At 43.6% G+C, this 20,198-nt stretch overlaps 1 protein-coding gene across 3 annotated transcripts in view; it reads right to left on the reverse strand.

The window, feature by feature from the left end:
- The window catches only part of TMCC3 (transmembrane and coiled-coil domain family 3), a 350,901-nt gene that overhangs the window by 233,720 nt on the left and 96,983 nt on the right, over positions 1 to 20,198 (reverse strand). Inside the window, exon 1 of one of the 3 annotated variants that reach the window (XM_029206696.1) lies at positions 16,227 to 16,849. The exons of the other annotated variants lie outside the window; for them this stretch is intronic. The gene's annotated coding sequence lies outside the window, so the exon portion shown is untranslated. Of the gene's footprint in view, positions 1 to 16,226; positions 16,850 to 20,198 lie in introns of those variants that run through there. 3 annotated transcript variants of the gene reach the window in all.

Genomic DNA, 20,198 nt, shown 5'->3' on the forward strand with positions numbered 1-20,198 from the left:
TCTTTTTCTTTCTGTCATTTATTTTTTTCCCCCATTGTGATGTTTGGTGATGTTAAATTTAAAATATAATTTTAAATAAAGTTTGGACTTACATGTAAAAAAAAAAAAGTATCACCTCAATACAAGAGTTACTTCCCTTCTTCCACTGAATTTCTAAGTTTTGGTCCTTGGTAGATTCATTTCTACACAGCTGAAATCACGGCATATGGGCAATTTTATACGTGCTCTTCCTCACTTAACATATCAAACACATCCCCAGAATTATTTTAAATGGCTGCACGGTTTGTAGGTATGCGTATAAACCCAAACGTAATTCTCTGCTCTACTCCTTTCCTCTTTCTTCAGTTATTCATCTTTTTTTTTTAGGGGAGGAGTCCTGAAAACTGCTCTTTTTGCCTTATCTCCATCCCCTCTTGCCAAGAGGCGCCTGACCACTGAGGTCCCCCTGCTCTAGGAACTGGCACGTGCTAATGCCTCTGCGGGTAACACTGCCACAGCCCACTCTCCACCTGGCCTATTCCTACCTCCATGTCAGGGCTCAGATTAAGAGTCATTTATTCCAGGAAGCCTTCCTTGACCCTCCTGACTGCCGTAACTTCCTGGACTTCAAGGGTCAAGGCACTCATCACACTCTGTATGTTGTAACTGTCTTATGATCTGTCAGGTCACTAGAACGCGAGCAGAAGCCATTTTTCTGAGCCTTGTTAGCTGGGTGGTCTTGTCTCCCTTGAGCCTCAGTTTCTCATCTGTGGGAGAAGATAGTTATGCAGTCTCTCCCACCTACCAACAAGGATGCTGTGAAGATCACATGAGGCAGTATGGCAAAGATTCTTGATACGGCATAAAGGGCTGTAACAATGTTGATAAATATTACTGATGATATATCTGCTACCTAATTCTGTGGCATAGAAAGCCGTCGCATAATTTTAACTTTTCGAGGATCACAGATGAAGAGTGATAGCTAACATTTACTGAATGTTCATGGACACTGTACCAGGCAGTTTACATGCATTTTCTCATTGTATCCTCATGCGAATGAATGGGGTCAGATCTCTTATTATTCTCATTTTCCAGAGGCTCAGAAGACTAAATTATTTTCCTGGGGCCACACTGCTTTGGAATAGGATGCTAAGGACTCAGTGCAAGCCTCTCAAAAAATGCCCATACCCACATCCATACAAAATAGTGCATACAATTTCCAGAAGTTCATGGATCCCCTAAAGCCCATGTTCTTTGGGCCCCTGTTCAAGGCCCTGCATGCAAAAAAGTGAATTTTGCAGAAAAGTTCAAAGATTTACACACTTCACAGATCTGGGTGGTTATGAGAATAAACTGTGTCAGCAAGAATTTTAGAGCCTGGGAACAGGTGGTAAATTCTGAAGTCCCAGCAGACATTGTTTCCTTGGCAATTTAAGTCACTGGATGATTGAATACCCTTGGCCCCAAAGCCACATGGCATGAATATTGCACTCTGATAAATCGGGTGCTGAGGGAAGGTGATGGTACCAGCTGTCAAAGTCCAGCCACCGGCAGCAACGTCCAGACCCTTCAGGGAGCAAATAGTTTCTGAAGACACTCACTGCTTGATGGGGTCCACAGACTGGAAAAGCAACTGCTCTCAGAACATAAGAGGCTGCAAGGAACCAAAGTGGGAACAGAAACGAGAGCTTGTCGAACCATCTGGCTTCGGCCTGTCCTAATCTCAGAAAGGCTTTGGAAACGGTGAGGCATCACCGTGGGTGTAAGAAGTGCATGCGTCTCACACCGAGGAGGGTGAGAGACAGCAGCCCGGTCACCAGGCATGGTGAAACCCATCCCTCTGCAGAAAAAATCCCTGGGACTGTGCCGCAACTCAAAATAAGCAATTAAAATGTGAAAGCAAACTCGTGGGCCAGACTGCATTTTTCAGCGTGGCACCGTGTGGGCAAAGCCTCAGAGGCCACCTGGGAATGGACTGAGATGAGCCAAAATGGTTGCCATGGTGAAGGCTCCCAGAACCAAGGAACAAAGGCTTAGGGAGTATGTGGCTTAGAGAAAAGCAGCCTGCTGGGTAGTGTGAAGTGTGACAGTCCTCACAAAGACAAGGGTGGAAACTGGCTGTTCAGATCCACTCAGGAGAGAGAGCAAAGGGAATGTGGCTGAGGAACTGGTTGGGGTTAGGGTTAGGGAGAGCAGCCTGAGGGAGTTCCCCACCCCGGGAACTGTCAGGTGTGGAACTAAGCTACCAAGGAAACACACACGTGCGCGCACGCGTGCACACACACACACACACGAGAGTGGTGCTTAGCAGCCCCCTAGATGTCAAGGAGGCAGACCCCTCCTTGGAAACAAAGTTTATTTTGCTTTTAACAAAGGGCATGAGGGTCCTCTATCAAACATAATGTTAGTGGTCCACAAGTTCAACTTCTACCAGTGCAAAGAGGGAGGAAATTATAGGCCCCAAATTCCTGACCTGTAATTCTGAAACCCAGAAAGTTCTGAATTATGAAAGCTTTTTCCTAAATGTGTGCAACTCATCTGGTAACAAAAATCTGACCCGAAGGGACACATATTTATAGTCTTTCCTTAATAACAGTTAAGTCGAACCACAGATATATTAACATGTCTGATTGCAGAGCACAATCCCAGTCCCACTGGGGGTCTGATGCAACATAAGATGTAATGAGCAAAGCATTTCCTTACAGATTTCAGATAAGTGATTATGGACATATATCTCCTCTTCTACACATCAGTAGAAATGAAAGAAATGTTTGACCATTTGGGATGGGATGAATATAATCAAAAAGAAACCTGCAAGATCTTGTTTAGACTCTTGGTAGGAACATGGCTTTGGGGCAATTTGTGGGTCCTCATAGGGTCCATGGACGAGCCTATCCTTATGTTTCTGGTCCTAGTTTGGAGTTTACCTATGACGTTTAATTCTGTTAGACTCTAGCTCTGCACCCATATAAATCCAGAGCAACACCAGGCTTTCCATGCATGTAGCGAAATCTGGAAGCCTTTCTACCTCGATGGTAAGAATGGATAACAAGTCGGCCATTGCCTGCTCCTCCCTCAAAAGCAAGTGAACTGGGGACTTAATCCCTTTCATCTCTAAGGGTCTATGATTTTAAAGGAGGAGAATAAAACGAAGTAAAAGATGAGGTGTTTTCTTGAGGATTTGAAGAGTGTTTTCAATGAACAAAGGGACTCTGAGCTTTTCTATCAGATGATCTACTTTTCCTGTTCCATAGTGGAAGGACCGTTTTGGGCGCCTGGGGACAGGAAAGAGGATCAAAAAAGGGAGTAAAGATGGTTTACTAACAAAAAGACTTGGATTCAAAGCCACACACTGCCACTTAATAGCTGTGCGACCTTGGAAAGTTTACCTCCCTGAGGCCAAATATCATCTAGAACCTGGAGGAAAACAGTACTTTCCTCATAGGGTTTTTATGAGGATTAAATGACATGTAAAACATCCAATATATAGTAGCTATTACTGTGGTTGCAATTAGATTCTGGAACTTGACCAGGGCCTGGCTTCACCTCTTATTTCACCAGATTGCCTGGCTCAGCAGAATGCAGGGGATATTGACTTCATGAGCACAGAGCCAGTGGATAATAAACACACAGCGCAACAAATCACATTAGTAAACCAATCTCCCTCAGCTAATAACTGCTTCCCAGGCTCCTGCGTTTGCTTTGTTCGAGGAACTAAATAGGTCCTGAAGGCTATGAAACCAAATCTTCTAGAAGAGTGTGAATTTCATCAGAATCAGAGTTTCTGTTAAGGGCCTGGTACTGTGAGAGAGTCCATTCAAAGCCAACCCTTTTAAAGGAGGCTAAGCCAAACAATACATAGGTCACACTGGAATCGACTAGAGGCACTTCCGTAACTTGGCATGTTTTCTGAGGCTTATCTTACTCTACCCATCCTGTCAGGTGACAAACATTCACTGAGATGCACTATGCACCATATTAAGTGCTGGGGCACAAAGATGAAAAGATATGGTCCCTTCCCCTTTAGGAACTCAGGCCTGCAGGTGAGACAGACGCATGCATCAGTTAGTATGGTCATGCTGTCACTGCTAATGAGGGAGGCATATGTGAACAGACTTTCTAAAATAAACAAAGATCGATCTTTTGTATTTCCTTAATGTAAGGTATTTCCATAATGTTGGTATTTTATATAGTGAACATGGGCTACTTGTGAAATCAGAAAAAAAAAACAACCTTATAGGAAAAATAAAGAGCTCAGTGATGTAGTGGTGAGACTGATTACCTAACATTCAGATACTGGGGTGAGTGCCAAAGTTTGGGAAGGAACCAGAACTTTGGTGGGACCCTTGAGAAGAAAGGAGGGGCACCCACGCTGCCTGAGGTAAAGGTGACAAGTCAGACTTCCCTAAGATAGTGACACTGAAGGTGAGACAAAGACTTAATGATGGTGATGAGAGTGTAAATTAGCGTAAGTATAGCCTCTTTAGAGAGCAATCTCTAAATATTTACCGGTATTTAAAATGTGCAGACCCCGTGACCCAGAAGTTCCTCTTCTACTGAGAAGAATTCCAGGAAACATACACAAAGGTCTGTGTAAACAGACGTTTACTGCATCACTGTATAAGATGACACTGGAAATGACTTAAATGTCCACCAAGAGGGGACTGTTTAAATAAAGTATGATGTACACCAGAATATAATCATGAAAAAAATGAAATAAAACTTACAAATAGCATATTAAGTTTCAAAAGGCAAGTTATAGAACAGTGTGATCTTATTTTTGTAGAAATAATTTTATATATATTTTGTTTGTATATGAATAGGGAAAGTCTGAAAAGATACACAACAAACCATATTAGGCATATTAGAGCTGGTGGGGTGGGGTGGGTTCGTGCCCCGGTCCGGTAGGATCCCACATACCGCAGAGCGGCTGGGCCCGTGAGCCATGGCCGCTGAGCCTGCGCGTCCGGAGCCTGTGCTCCGCAACGAGGGAGGCCACAACAGTGAGAGGCCCGCGTACCGCAAAAAAAAAAATAATAATAATAAATAAATAAATAAATAAATAGAAAAGTGTTAAGCAATTTATATACACACACCCATACCCCATCATATAAATTGAAAAACTATCTGTAATTCTCTTCAAAATACTCTGGCATAAACAGCGTGATATATATGTGTGAGTTTTAATTTATATCCTAGGAGTAAGCAGTTAGTTAGCATTTGAAAGACTCTAAAGTTGACACTCCAGAGGTGGCTATTAAAAGGCTTCAACTACCTTTATCTTTGATCAATATCAGAGGGTTTGATAATAACTATAATGGATATTGGAAATGGTTTTTATTGATAAAAAGACAGGTGTTGAAAACACATGGATCCGCCTGAAATGCAATACAGGCAACTAGGCCATGACCAGGGTATGAGAATTAGGCAAGCCCAGCTGCCAACATCCCTGCAGCGCATGTGACGGTGGGTTCTGTGACCTGAGCAGCCTGGGAGGCTGGCTGAATCCTACAGCCGCAGTGCTGACACTGTTCATCCCACAGGCTTTCACTCAAGGTGCTCCTCTGAGTGCCTAGAAGGCCAGGAGTCAGAGGCTCACCAGCAATTCCCAGAATGGGCTGTGTGCCCGTTTGGTGACGCGTGTTTGTCCCTGTAGCAGGGTTTGGTTCAGAGAACGGCTTTTGATTTACCCTTCTACCTCTTGGGGAGGCTGTGGGAGTGGAGACCCATGGTCCTCACCTCCAAGGATCTGTAATCATTGGAGGCAACTGATATCTTCCAAGCATGAGCTTATTAATTGTGAACTACTGAGCTGGCTTTGGTCAGTGTGCAACCAAAGCGTCACATGCCAGAACTTCAGCAGTGATTACCTATGGATGGTGGGACCATGTGACTCCCACCCACGCTTCTCTAATGAGCTTTCTAACTTTTCCTGTAATGAACAGGTAGTATGTGTTTTCTAAATAATAAATAAATAAAAGGAAACAAACTGCAGAGACAGCACTGTCACCACCTGCTGGCAAACACTTAGAAAGACCACTCAGTTAAATGCAGACTCAGTAACAGTAAACAGCAGATTTGTAGTTCTACTCATTGGTTTCAAGTTGCTTTTAGCTCAGAAGTGTAACATTTGGGTTATTTGGGGAAAAGATCATCTCTTGTCATGGACAACATACTTTAAAGTAGGAAGCTCTCTTTAAGCATATTACATTAAAAGAATTCTGACTTTCCAAAGAAAAATATAGTTCTGTTGACTGTGGTTTAACTATAAAGAAAATCATACTCTGCTGGATGTAACATTATTCATTTGGTCATCTAATAGTCTGTATGTTCTTAAATGCATTCCTCCCAAATATCAATATCTAGAGTAAAATATATGTCTACTGGAACCTTCTTCACAAAAACATCTATTAATTGATGGCCATAAGTTAGGTCTATATTCCCCTACTAGTTGTCAATCTGCATTGCCTCCTGACTTTTTCCCATTGCCCTATGGCATTCCCATGTCTCCATCAGCACCATCTATTGCCACTACTGTGCGACACTGTCTGAACAGAAAATATAAAGACAGCCCTTACCAATACTACTACCCATGTGCTGTGTGATAATCTGGAGGTTTACTTCTCAGCGCACCATTTCCCAAACAAATGTTCTCCTCTATCTTCATTCATGCTTTTCTTACCACAGGATCACACATCCTTACCATCTACCCGCCACCCCACACCATCTTCTCAGGGCCCATATCAAATGTCAACAAAGCCTTGTTTAATTTCCACCGAGAAGTAAATGTTTCTTGCTCTGCGGTCCTAGAATATCGTGTTGATCCCTTTCTAGCAGCACTTGTTTCACCCTAACATACACGATATTGTTGCAAACGTGAGTTGTATGAATGAGCAGACATGGACACACACCATTCATGGAGCACCCCTCCCACCATGATGCTTGACAGGGGCTCCATAAATATCCACTGAGTATTTGCTGAGTTGAAAGTGTGGACCTTCGATTACATGGCTCAGATTTAAACAGCCACTGACTTGGACATGGGCACAAACACACATATATACCATGGATATAACCAGCTCAGACGGTGAGAGATGATACCAACCACACAGTAAGAATGTCGTCAAGGGCAACAGCTTCAAACGCAAACACTGACCATGGGTTACATCCAGTTTAAATCATTTTAAGGGTCGGGTTCTTTGGATTTTTTTTTTTTTTTTTTTTTGCGGTACGCGGGCCTCTCACTGTTATGGCCTCTCCAGTTGCGGAGCACAGGCTCCGGACGCGCAGGCGCAGCGGCCATGGCTCACGGGCCCAGCCGCTCCGCGGCATGTGGGATCCTCCCGGACCGGAGCACGAACCCGTGTCCCCTCCATTAGCAGGCCAACTCTCAACCACTGCGCCACCAGGGAAGCCCTCTTTGGATGTTTTTAATCAGGTACTTGCCAAAACTGACTCAATCAGTAAGCTATAATCTCTCCAGTCTTAATATCTCTGCTGAATTTCTAACAGGAATGTAAGAGTCTTAGCCTCAGGGTTTGGGTTCTATAAGCAAAGCAAATTCGGCACAGACACAAATGGAAGGAAAAGGCAGCAGCTACAGCAACGCTGCCACAGGACAACTTTTTCTTGGGCCGTTGCCTGGGTGACAGAGGCCTCCTGGTGCTCAGCAGCCCTTGACTTGTGGATCCTTCCACACATGACCGGCCTGTCTCTCCCCTGCCAACCTCTGCTCTCTTCCTTACCCGGCCCCAAGCACCTCACCTCAGGCAACAGGAAGGAAAGCTGCTGCCCTCAGAATGTCCGTTCTGCCACCTCAGAGCCACCAGCCTCAGACCCCTCCCAACCCTTTCTTCCCTCCAACTGAAGATGCTACAGGAACATCCCACCCCCACCTCCACCGTCTCTCTCTCCCATTACACCCCTCATGCACTACTGATCATTTCTATAAATTATTTACACATCCTCTTTCATTATAAATATGGTACTTGGAATCCCTACTTGAAATAAATGGAAAATACACAAATCCTTTTAACAGAAAGGATGGGGACCAGGGGACCACTGTGCGCACATGCACGCACGTGCACGCGCACACACACACACACACACACAATGGCTATTCACACAGGGCACACAAGATTTTACCTGCACCTATTAAATCCACTCTCCACGCTGGAAAGGACCACAAAGGTCCTCTAATTTCAGTGGGGCCCAGACTTTCGGATTCCAAGGCAGGTGAAACTGCCTCCTCCACCCACCATCATCCCCACATAATTAAAAGGGAAGGAATAATACGGAGCTGCCAACACTTTATTCTGCCAAGTTGAGGACTTTTTAAAATCACCATCTATTCTGGAAAAGGATACTTTAATACCAAAAGAGAACATGCTATCAGAATGATAATGATTAAATTTAGCTTTATGAAACTGACTTCATTCACTCTGTCATGGACCTGAACTGGTTTGGGGATGGACTCTGGGGAACCAGTGACCTTCGAGACTATTCCAAAACTTCAGATCCTCCAAGAACCAAAATTTCAGACATTCAAGAATCACCACCATATCATAACTGTACATTATTTCCTTACTATTTTTCATTAAATAAACACACATTTTTACTTATACAGTTTTATTTTAAAAGAAAACTTTGGATCAGGTCCATAAAGGAAAAATCAATATCCCTTGCCACAAATGAAAGCAACCACGAATGAATGCAATAAAAACAAAGCATGTTATTAAATTCCAGCTAGATAGTGTTGCCTGATCTCTCTCTGCATTGCCAAGGGAGACTGGCAAGTGTTAGAGCAGTTATTAAAGACTAAGCCAAACTTTTCTCTTTGACAAAATCAGGATTGAAATTAAGTTGAAAAGAAATTACTTTCACACACGATGATGCAATATTATTTAGTGCTGGATCCAGGCCCCATCTAAAATCATCTCTAGCAGTTCATGTCCCACTCTTAGAGTCATACTAATCAACACACTTTGATGGTTGAATCTCATTCATTCATTCATTCATTTAACACGCTTATTGAGCACCTACTATGTTCCAAGCACTGTACACAATAGAATGAACAAAACAGACATGGTACCTTTTGCAAAAAGCTCACCTTCTAGTGGTGAAACATACATCAAACAAATGGTGACACAAATTAATTTGTGTTGTTTTACATAAACATGTGTGTATATACATGTGAAATGTATATGATATATATGTGATAAGTTGTGCGTGCATACACACACACACACACACACACACACACGCCTAAATTTGGTAAGTGCTATAAAGGAAAAATACAAGGTGTTATGGTATAATTTTAATAGTAAGACCCTCTTTAAATAAGGGGGTCAGGAAACACCTATATGAGGATATAACAATTAGGCTGAGACCTATAGGAAGAAAAAGATTTAGCAGGCTGAAGTGTCGGGCAGAGGTGACAACTGTGGAAAAGAGCTTAGCTCCTTTGGGGAACTGGAAAAAAGAAGTATGGTTGGAGTGTAGCAAGTAAGAGAAAGAGTGGGATGAAAGACGATGAGCAGTCTCCCAGCCTCTGCCTAGTGACCAGAACCTTTCTACCGCTCTCCGCAAAGATGTCTTCCCATCTCTGCACCGCTCCCTGGAAATGTCTCCTTATGCTAAAGAGAAACCTGTCTCTCTCTCGGGTTTACACATTAATATAGCAGTTCATCCCCTTTGCATCACACACAGAAACAATGCAATCCCCCTTCAACATGATAGCCCTTTATATATCTGCAGACAGCTAGCATGTTACTCCTGAACTTTCTCTTTCAAGCTGAACAACACCCAACCTTCTATGCTGCGTGCGGTCTGTGCCACTCTTACATGGAAGGTAGATTTTCCAAGGCCTGTTTCTCTCATGGCATTAGAATTTCCTTCTCCACATATAATCCAAAGTTGATTTTCAGCCTTGGATATTGTTTTATTTTGCTCTTTCTGGATAACACCCAAAATAAGTTATGGTCAGGCCTGAATTTCTTAAGAACAAGGAAATCACAAATGCATGCCATCAGTAATATCTATTTCTTCTTTCATGTCTCTTTCCCACATCTTGGAAGACAAATTGCATTTGTGAGGGCGGGCTAAGGATCTTTTCCAAATAATGAAGTGGTAGTAGATTTTTATCTAAGCTAGATTCAAAGATACCATATTCAAAGTTTGTGGCAGAAAAAACACACAGTAATTACTGTTCAAACTGCCCAACCATTTATTTGGGAGGCTCAGGGAAGGTGCATATAATGTAAGAAAACTGCTCTTCACTGCTTCAGCTACAGACCCAGATTCCCCTGAAACTAGGGCAAAGGTACAAGGGATGGTGTTGTGTAAGCAGGGCATTCAGCCAAGCAGGGATCACGTACCTCCACTTCAAAACTGGAGTGGAAAAATATACTAAAACTTTCATGAATAAATATAGCATCCTTGGCATGCTGGATGAAAGTTAAGTGGCCTTTATTAACACATTTTATCCAAATAAGCTGAAGTCTCTCAATATTCCTACCCCCTTCCTCCCTGCCCTCTCCCCTCTTTTATCACATTAGGCCAGATTTCTAGCTGCTTCCTGCTGCAAGGTGAATTGTCCCAGGGAAGAAGGGTTGGCTTCCAGGTGATCTGTTATTCCTAAAGCTTCCTCCACTCTGTGGCTGTCATATTGCCCATTATGTCTTCATGAGGCGTGACAGTGTGGCCTCAGGAGGAGCAGGAGAGATTCAAAGCAGACAAGTTGTTTCTCCCTATCAGTTCTAATACCTTTGGGGTAGGTAGTCAAAGAAACTGAATAGAATGGACAATGTCTGTCCTCTCCTCATTAGCCTGCCTATTAGAGCTCTGCTTCTGCACATAATCAGAAGTAGTAACATTCAGGAAAGAAGTCTTCACATATGAGTAAAATTATATCACAAATGGCATGAAAACTCAGCAGACTTAAGTGACAGATGAAAGGGCTTCTCTGTCTCATGGGAAGCACCCAACGTGTAAAGCTGTAGGGAACAGTGTTCCCATGAAACTACCAACTCCTACAGGGCAGAGACCACGTTTATTCATCTTTATGCTACTTCAGTGGTTGACACAACCTACGGATTAGTTGTTCAACAAAATGTTACATGCATTTGATTTTTAAGACTAATAACACATACAGGCATTGAAAAACATTAAGAGTTATCTTTTGGGTGGTAGAACTACAATGAATTTTATTTCTGTTTTTGCCTTTTCTACACACTCCTGATTTTCTCTAATGAATACGAATATACTTAGAAAGTTATCATTAAAAAGGAAATGTTTGGAATTGGAAGGGACCGGAGAAATTAGCTCAATTCTCTTATTACTTACCTATGGAAATTGAGAAGCTAAATGACCTGCCCAAAGGCGCACAGCTTGTCAGTGAGAAAGCTGAAATAAAACGGAGGTGAGTTCACTCACTCTTCTCAGCCCAGTGCCCTTTCTCTCACTACACCATTGTCTTCCCTGAAAAGACACTGTTTTGGTGAGGCTCTAATCTAATGTTTTTTTTTTAAGTCTCCAACCCAATCTAAAAACAAACTATGCCACCCAGTGAAATTATTCCCTTAGAAAACATTATTTTAGAAAGTACAAAGTGGAGTATAGTTTAAATATAACACCCTTTGCTGTTTTTATAGCAAAACACTACTCCACTCCTTGCTGACAGATGACCTCAAAACAGCCTCTGAAAGGAAGCTTAACATCTGTGAACAGTTGAATAGTGAACAGGAGGGTTTATTATGCATTAGTTTGCTTCTCAAGTAGTAAGAAGAATTACGAGAAATTTTCTGGGGCCTCATCTTCCACCGAACTCTTATTGGTACATGAAGTTCAAACTTTTTTTTTTTTTCGCGGTACACGGGCCTCTCACTGTTGTGGCCTCTCCCGTTGCGGAGCACAGGCTCCGGATGCGCAGGCTCAGCGGCCATGGCTCACGGGCCCAGCCGCTCCGCGGCATGTGGGAGCTTCCCGGACTGGGGCACAAACCCGTGTCCCCTGCATCGGCAGGCGGACTCCCAACCACTGCGCCACCAGGGAAGCCCCAAACTTTTTATTATAAAAATTTCAAACACACAAAAGAGAAAGACTAGAGAGGTGAAGTAACTTGTTCAAAGTTGCCCAGCAGTGGGACGAAGTGAGAGAGTAGCATGGACATATATACACTACCAAATGTAAAATACATAGCTAGGGGGAAGCAGCCGCATAGCACAGGGAGATCTGCTCAGTGCTTTGTGACCACCTAGAGGGGTGGGATAGGGAGGGTGGGAGGGAGACGCAAGAGGGAGGGGATATGGGGATATATGTATGTGTGTAGCTGATTCACTTTGTTATACAGCAGAAACCAACACAACAATGTAAAGCAATTATACTCCAATAAAGATTAAAAAAAAAGGTTGCCCAGCAGCACGTAGCAGGGGCAGGATTTGAACCCAGGTCTAGCTGACTCTGCAGTCCAAGCCCTTAACTGCAGCACCGCGCTACCATCCTACCGCCTCCTTCTGACATGTTCATTGGTTCCAAAGTACAGGTAAAAGTTAAAGTCCTTCTGAATTTAGTGTGTGTTGGGAGTGGGGGGGTAGATGGAAAAGGACATAAATAACTCTCCTCCCCAAGGTCTGGGGGTGTCCCTGAGGCAGGCAGGGACCCAGAAAACAACTACAAACATGCCCTCAAGTGCATCAGCCTTCCCCAGACCCCACCATGGAATCATGGTTACCAGTACCTATTCTGGAAAGTCCCTCTAACCAGCAAGGCCACTCTGGGCTGTGGACCCTGATCCCCTGTTCAGTCAGAACATCCCCAATCCCACCAGGAGGAAGGTGGATTATCAGACAAGTGTTCCCACTACAAATAGATGGCAAATTCAGACCATATGATCTAAAGTGAGATTACTAAGGGGTTTGTTTACAAAGGTGTGGGTAGGGTATTGGGCCAGAACTCATGACCTTAGGGACTGTCACCACCCCAGGCTTGACCGGGTAAATAGAGGGGCTGTTGACGGCCCCAGAAGGAGAGAGGAACGTGGAGAGAAGCTCCTTGACTGGGGCTGAAACCTGTGGTTAAAGGACTCAGGAGCCAGGGGTGATGTAAGAGGGAGGAAGTTGGGGAAACTTACTCCAATATGACCCTTCTCTCCCGACCACTCTTGCTGGCCTCCCGGCAGTGGCTGAAACCAACGGGAGACCAGAAGATGAGGGAGCCTGGTAACTGGTTCACGGAAGTTAACCTCCCAGGGCTCAGAGCAAGATGGGGAAGGGAGATCTGGGGCCGCCAATGGAAGCTGTCAGGCACACAGGGGCTCACAGCCACCTTCCTGACTGTACTGAGCCATGGCTTAAGCGGACAAGTATTTGGCAATGCCAAGGACTCCAGCTCTCCAAATATTCAATGGGCAGCCCTCTCTCCACAGCTACCTCTGCCTATGGTAGATAGTGAGCAGCTGAAGTGATCAGAGCATGCATGCCACAACTCGGTTCAAAATCCTCCAACAGCTTCCATCTCATTTAGAATAAAGTCCAAGTCCTATCATGGCCTGAGCAGCCTTTATGATCTGGTAATTGCCTCACTCTCTAACCTTATTGCCTGATTCCCACGTGCGAACACGGGTGTATGTTGAATGAGTTAATGTACACATGCAAGCATGAGAAACAGAAACGCTTTGTTTCAGCTGAGCTCTATTCCTGAGTTCTCACCTCAGCTAAGCTGCACTTTTATTATGCCTGTTGTTAATGTTTTTTCATAACTACAAAGGTGATTCATGTTCACCGTAGAAAATTTTGGAATCCACAAAAGAACAAAAATCTGAAGAATAAAATAATTCACAGATAGCCACTGCCAGCATAGTTTTTAATGCATATATTTAGTATGCAAAATTGGAATACTATTACGATTTTGTGACCTACTATTTTCATTTAACAATGTGGCATTAAATTCTCTTCCAAAGCATACTGTTTCAAGACTGCACTGTATTTCACTGAATGTCCAGACGAGGTTGTCACTAATCCCCTATTTCTGCACATTTCATTTGTTTCCCTTTTTCTGGCTATCATAAAAAACCAATAATAAGCATTCTTTCACATCAATGTACATTTCCATTATTATATGCTATAGATGGATTCCTATAAGTGAAACTGCTTGACAAACAGAAATACAAATTAGAGCATTTGTAAGTATTACTAAATTGCTCTCCAGAACAACGGCATCAATGAATACTCCCAGTGTCAGTGTTTAATTTGTCTCCTTTTTCCTTTGCTAATACTGGGTGTTAATAGTTTCTAAAAAATATATAATACCATGTTGAAACAGTCTTGTTACTTTTCTATCTCTATTAGATCACAGATTTCTTGAGAATGAGAACTATGTCTTTTACTTCTGTTTACTTCTGATACATAGCAGGCAACTGTTGGTGGATGGATGGATGGGTGGATGGACTGGATGAATTGTATTGGATGGATGGAGGATGGATTGGATGGACTGGGTGGGTGAATGGATGGATTGGATGGATGGACTGGACGGATGGATGAATGGATTGGATGGATGGACTGGATAGATCAGATAGATGAATTTTGTCAAGGAGTACCAAGAAAGACACTGAGCCACATGAATAAGTTGTCTTTTTCCAGTTTCTAGGATGCTCCTGACTGATTTGTGTATTTGTCATGGGGACAGTCCCTCCTCCCTGGTTAAATTCCACTGAGCATCCCTCTGCTTTTGATTGTGAAGCATTAGGTTCACATCCCAGCAGATCTGGCTCTCCCTCCCTTTTGGCTTCAGCAGAAGAGGTATTAAAATTACTAATTTGGGCTTACGTGTTTACTGTCTCAAGTATAACTAATTAATGTTTTAACAGCAGAATAACAAGTCCCAGATTTCCCTTAGCAAAGCAAAACTGAAAGTAAACACCGTAATGGACTGCTTCATAGCATCCAAACCTACCAACTGGAAAAATACAATCACCAGGGGCTGACAGTGACCCAGAAATTGTGCTAAGAGAAATTTAACCCAGTAATGCCATGATGAGGAGCTGCCTGGTATCCATTCACCCCATGTGTAGACCCCAACTTGTCACTCCTCAGGAATCACTAAGGGGTGGGACTAGAGTCTTGTTTGTTGGTGTAGCGCCTGTGTCCAGCATTGTTTGATATATAGTAAATATCTGTTAAATGTCTAGTGAATAAGCAGACACCAACGAGAGGGAATATGGGAGAAGAAGATTCATGGAAGCCTGGTTATCTGAGTGGGCTATATAGCTCATAAATTCTGGGGGTGGCAAATAAGCCAGATTTGGACCTAGGTCAGAAACAACCCCATTCACTTTCTCTGTTCTTTGCTGCCTTCCCTCATTAATGAACAATGTTTAATGCCCTCTATCTGAAAATTTGTGTTGCAGTAAATGATCTGAATCGCAGTTTCAAATTTTAAATGCCTCGAATAATCAACCATATTTTGGCTACTATGAAGAGGTTCTCACAGCAACATTCTCCCTGCTTCTAATAACCCCAGTATGTTAAAAAGATATGGAAGCAAGAACTATTGTCTACCCAGAAAGCAAAATGAACAATACACTCTCCAATTTGCTTTTGTTTTTTTTAATATGTACCGTCTTTGGCTGGAGATAAGAATTAATCACTGTAATGACATCACGTGCAAACATAGCAGAGGGAGCTGTATAACCTATCCACTCATTTATTTGGCATTAGGCACCATGGAAACAAAGATAGTAGGTTCCTCCCTACCCTCATGATTGTCAGTTGGGGAGATCTATAAGCAATCTATCATAGTACAACATGGAAAAAGCAAAAAGAGGCCCATGCCTATGTTACAGGAAGTTCCTGACCAGGTTTCTCAAGGAAGTGAGAAGTTATGGCAATAAGGAGAAAGAATGGACTGTTAGCAAGAAGAACCAAGAATTATATTAGTTGAGAATATATTAATAATACTAGCAGTTACCCATTTATTGAGTGCCTACTATGAACCAAGTACCCATAAGAACTCATTGAGGTAGAATCTATTATTATCCCTATCTTAGAGAGGAGGAAACTGAAGCTTAGTTTAAATAATTTACCCCACTAGTAAGTACCTAAACATGAGAAGAAGAAACCGGAAGTAAAGATGTATAATAATCATGGCCCCAAATATCACTTGAAAATTAGGTGCACACCTATTGATTATCTGCTGTTACATAACAAGTTACTCCCAAAACTTAGTGGTAAAAAACAACAAACATTTATTACCTTATAGTTTCTGTGGGTCAAGAACTCAGGAGCAGCTTAGCTAGGCTGTTCTGGCTCAAGATCTCTCAGGAATTTGCAGTAGAGACGGCAAACGGGGCTCTGTTCATCTGAAAGTTTGACTGGAGCTGGAAGATCCACTTCCAAGATGGCGGCTGGCAGGAAGCCTCCATTTTCTTGCTATGTGAGCCTCTCCACAGGATTCAACATCCTCACGACATGGGAGTTGGCTTCCCCCTAGAACTAGTAATCTAAAGGAGAGCAACACAGAAGCCACCATGCCTTTTATGACTTGGTCTCCAACGTCTAACACCATCACTTCCTCAACTTTCTATTAATTAGAAGTGAGTTGTTAAGCACAGCCCATAAGCACAGAATTTGTGGACATATTTTAAAACCACCATTAGACCTCAGACTGGAAACTAGAATTGATGGCTAGGACCCTATCCAGAGAAAAAGGTTTGCATTTCAGAAAGAAGGGGGGTGGCGAATAAACCAGATCCCAGGTGCTGGGAAGGTAAGATGGCACTTATAGGCCAGCAAAGGGCTAGGAGGTTGCTCACATCTATTAAGTGCTGAAGTGTCATTATTTTAGGGGAAGGGGTTAGGGGCACGGTTAAAATTCACAGTTTTAGAAATAGAAACATGCAGTTAAAAAAATACTTCTTTACTGTTATTAATGTCTTTTGGTTTTCCCTGCCGTTGAGCAAAAGTGCTTTTGAAAATGTTAACTTACTTCTTAGATGTGCCCCAAGAAAGGTATTTGGGCTGGAGAGAAACAAGGGAATTAGGATCTCGTATGGGGAGGAGAGTGGCAGCACGAATCAAAGGGAGGGAGGCCAGGAGGGCCGAGGAGGAAGAGCAGGGTCCCCTGGGTACGTTGCTCCCCCCAAAGAGTCTCCTTCAGGGCTCTCCTGGGCATGTTGCAGACTTGTGAACATTTTGTGCTCTGCTCAAAAGGAAGAGAGAGGCTCCTCCTTTTCAGAGCATGAAGAAACTGGATGGAAGTGAACCTCCTAGCACAGAAAGCTGAATGTAAAAAAATCAATTTACATGACCTCGCCAATGCAAAATACAGACCATGGAAGGGTCTTAACATATTGCAGGCAGCGTCTGCACTGAGTTAGAGAAAAACAGAGGATGCAAAGCCAAGAGAAAGCCTAGCATCGTGGCTAAATGAATGATGTTCAGCTGGACCCGGGTTCAAATTCGAGTGGTGTCTCGTACCAGCTGTGACATGGTGGAAAAGCTAATCTTTCTCAAATTTGATTTCCTTATTGTAAAGATGGGGAGTACTAGTAATTTCCTGACAGGGCAGTGAGAGCTTAATGAGAGATGTAAGCATTCAACGAAGGTCACCTTATTAATGCATGACAGGGGCTAAGATATGAAGTTGACCTTTAGGAATAAAAATAAACATTTGCTCATTTTCTGCATCTGGGTGTATGGTTTATGAGAAATCCTCTAGAGCACTGTTCAGACAACAGATGGTGAGTCAGGCACCTCCTCTCCCTCTCCCCGCCTCCCTGACCTCCCATCACTTTGCTCCAGGGCAAGGGGACGGCCCCACCACCCTGGCTGGAAGGAGAAACACAAAGAGCTGCTGCCCCCGAAACACCAGCAGCATTTCCGGAAGTGGTAAGTTCTGGGAAGGAGCTGGAACAGTGAATTCCCGTGGCTCCCTCACTCCCATCTTTCTGAAACCATGGGGTTTTTTGCACAGCAACAGCCCTATTCAACAGCAGCTTTTTCACATCCCAGAAATTAGGCACCAGGGCGGCACTATGGGCCTCCTGGAATTCTAGGGAAAGGGACGCTGGGACAGGTTTAAGGGTAGGTGAGGACCCTCTCTGAAGCGCAGGGTGGGAAATCATCCCTACGGGGTTATTATTACGTCAGCCTCAGGTCACAAGCCACAGACCAATATAAGCTCATGACCAGCAGGGCTGTGTGCCTATGTCTAGCAGCACAGTTTTAAGGCCTTTATAGAAAGGAAAGCAATTACACAGGTGTTACAAGTACATTTAAAAAAGCTGATGACAACATGGATGCAACTAGAAAGTATCATACTTAGTGAAGTAAATCAGAGAGAGAAAGACAAAGACCATTATGACATAACTTATATGTGGAATCTAAAGTATGGCACAAATGAACTTATCTACAAAACAAACAGACTCACAGACACAGAGATCAGACTTGTGGTTGCCAAGACAGGGAGAGAGAGAGGGATGGACTAGGAATTTGGGGTTGGTAGATGCAAACTATCACATTTAGAATGGATAAACAACAAGGTCCTACAGTACAGCACAGGGAACTATATCCAATCTCCAGGGATAAACCATAACGGAAAAGAATATTTAAAAAAGAATGTATATATGGGGAGGGGGAAGGGTAAGCTGTGACAAAGCGAGAGAGTGGCATGGACATATATACACTACCAAACGTAAAATAGATAGCTAGTGGGAAGTAGCCGCATAGCACAGGGAGATCAGCTCGGTGCTTTGTGACCACCTAGAGGGGTGGGATAGGGAGGGTCGGAGGGAGACGCAAGAGGGAAGCGATATGGGAACATATGTATATGTATAACTGATTCACTTTGTTATAAAGCAGAATCTAACACACCATTGTAAAGCAATTATACTCCAAAAAAGATGTTTAAAAAAAAAAAAATGTGGGCTTCCCTGGTGGCGCAGTGGTTGAGAGTCCGCCTGCCGATGCAGGGGACACGGGTTCGTGCCCCAGTCTGGGAGGATCCCACATGCCGCAGAGCGGCTGGGCCCGTGAGCCATGGCCGCTGGGCCTGCGCGTCCGGAGCCTGTGCTCTGCATCGAGAGAGGCCACAACAGTGAGAGGCCCGCATAACGCAAAAAAAAAAAAAAAAAAGAATGTATAGGGAATTCCCTGTCCGTCCAGTGGTTAGGACTCTGCGCTTTCACTGCTGAGACTGCAGGTTCAATCCCTGGTCGGAGAACTAAGATTCCCACAAGCTGTGTGGCTCAGCCAAAAAAAAAAAAAAATTAAATTAAAAAAAATGTTTTTAATAAAAAAGAATGTCTATATGTGTATAACTGAGTCTCCTTGCTGTACAGCAGGGATTGGCACAGCATTGTAAATCAAATATACTTCAATTAAAGAAAAAGCTGATGAAAGGATAATTGCCATTTCCCACATCACATGATCGAGCGACAACAGGTCAGCTGGCCATCTTGGTCCCTCGCTCCCATTTTCCAGTGGAGAAGGCGATGAGCTCCCACCCAAGGCTGGCAGAACGCTAAGGACAGAAACAGGCTGAAATTCCCTTTCCAGGCCCCCGGCCTTTATCGTTTCCCATGTCTCATCAGGGAAACACCCCTAGACCTCCTCAATACCTTGCCAGGCAAACAGGAAACTTGAGGCCCACGCAGCCTTACCCCGTTAATGACTGAAGCACTTTCCTAAAAGCAGGCAAGCCCGGCTTTATTAAGGATCCAATCAGCAAATACAAAAACCTTCATAAAACGATTCATGCCTCTCTGGGGCTTAGCTGGGACTTCCTGAGCGCGCAGGGAAGGCCGGCGCTGAGTGACAACTGCCTGGGAAGTCAATTTATTCTGGATTCTTGGAGGAAGAATAGAGTGTGTTGCTATTTACTTTTAATAACAAAACTGCCCAGCACTTTAAGCCTGTCTCTTAGCCAAAGAAAATTGTGATTGTTGTTACAGGCGAAGGCCTGGCCCTAAGGGCTGCCAGATATACGTGCACGGGGCACCTTAGATGGACCCTCTCAGGAGTTCGGTAAGCCGTGATCACACACCCAGGAGGCTTCCAAGACCGACTCCAGGCCGGCAGCTCTGGCCCTTCCCGAGCAGTAGGAATTTTTAAAGTTCTCTGTACAATACTTTCCTCAGCCTCAAGTATAATAACAAGAACAACAGCCAACGCTTACTGAGCACTTGTGACGTGGCAGGTACTGTTCTGATATGAATTATCTCTTTC

Source organism: Monodon monoceros, unplaced genomic scaffold (assembly GCF_005190385.1).
Source record: "Monodon monoceros isolate NGI ecotype Baffin Bay Population unplaced genomic scaffold, NGI_Narwhal_1 Super_Scaffold_6, whole genome shotgun sequence".
NCBI lineage: Eukaryota > Metazoa > Chordata > Mammalia > Artiodactyla > Monodontidae > Monodon > Monodon monoceros.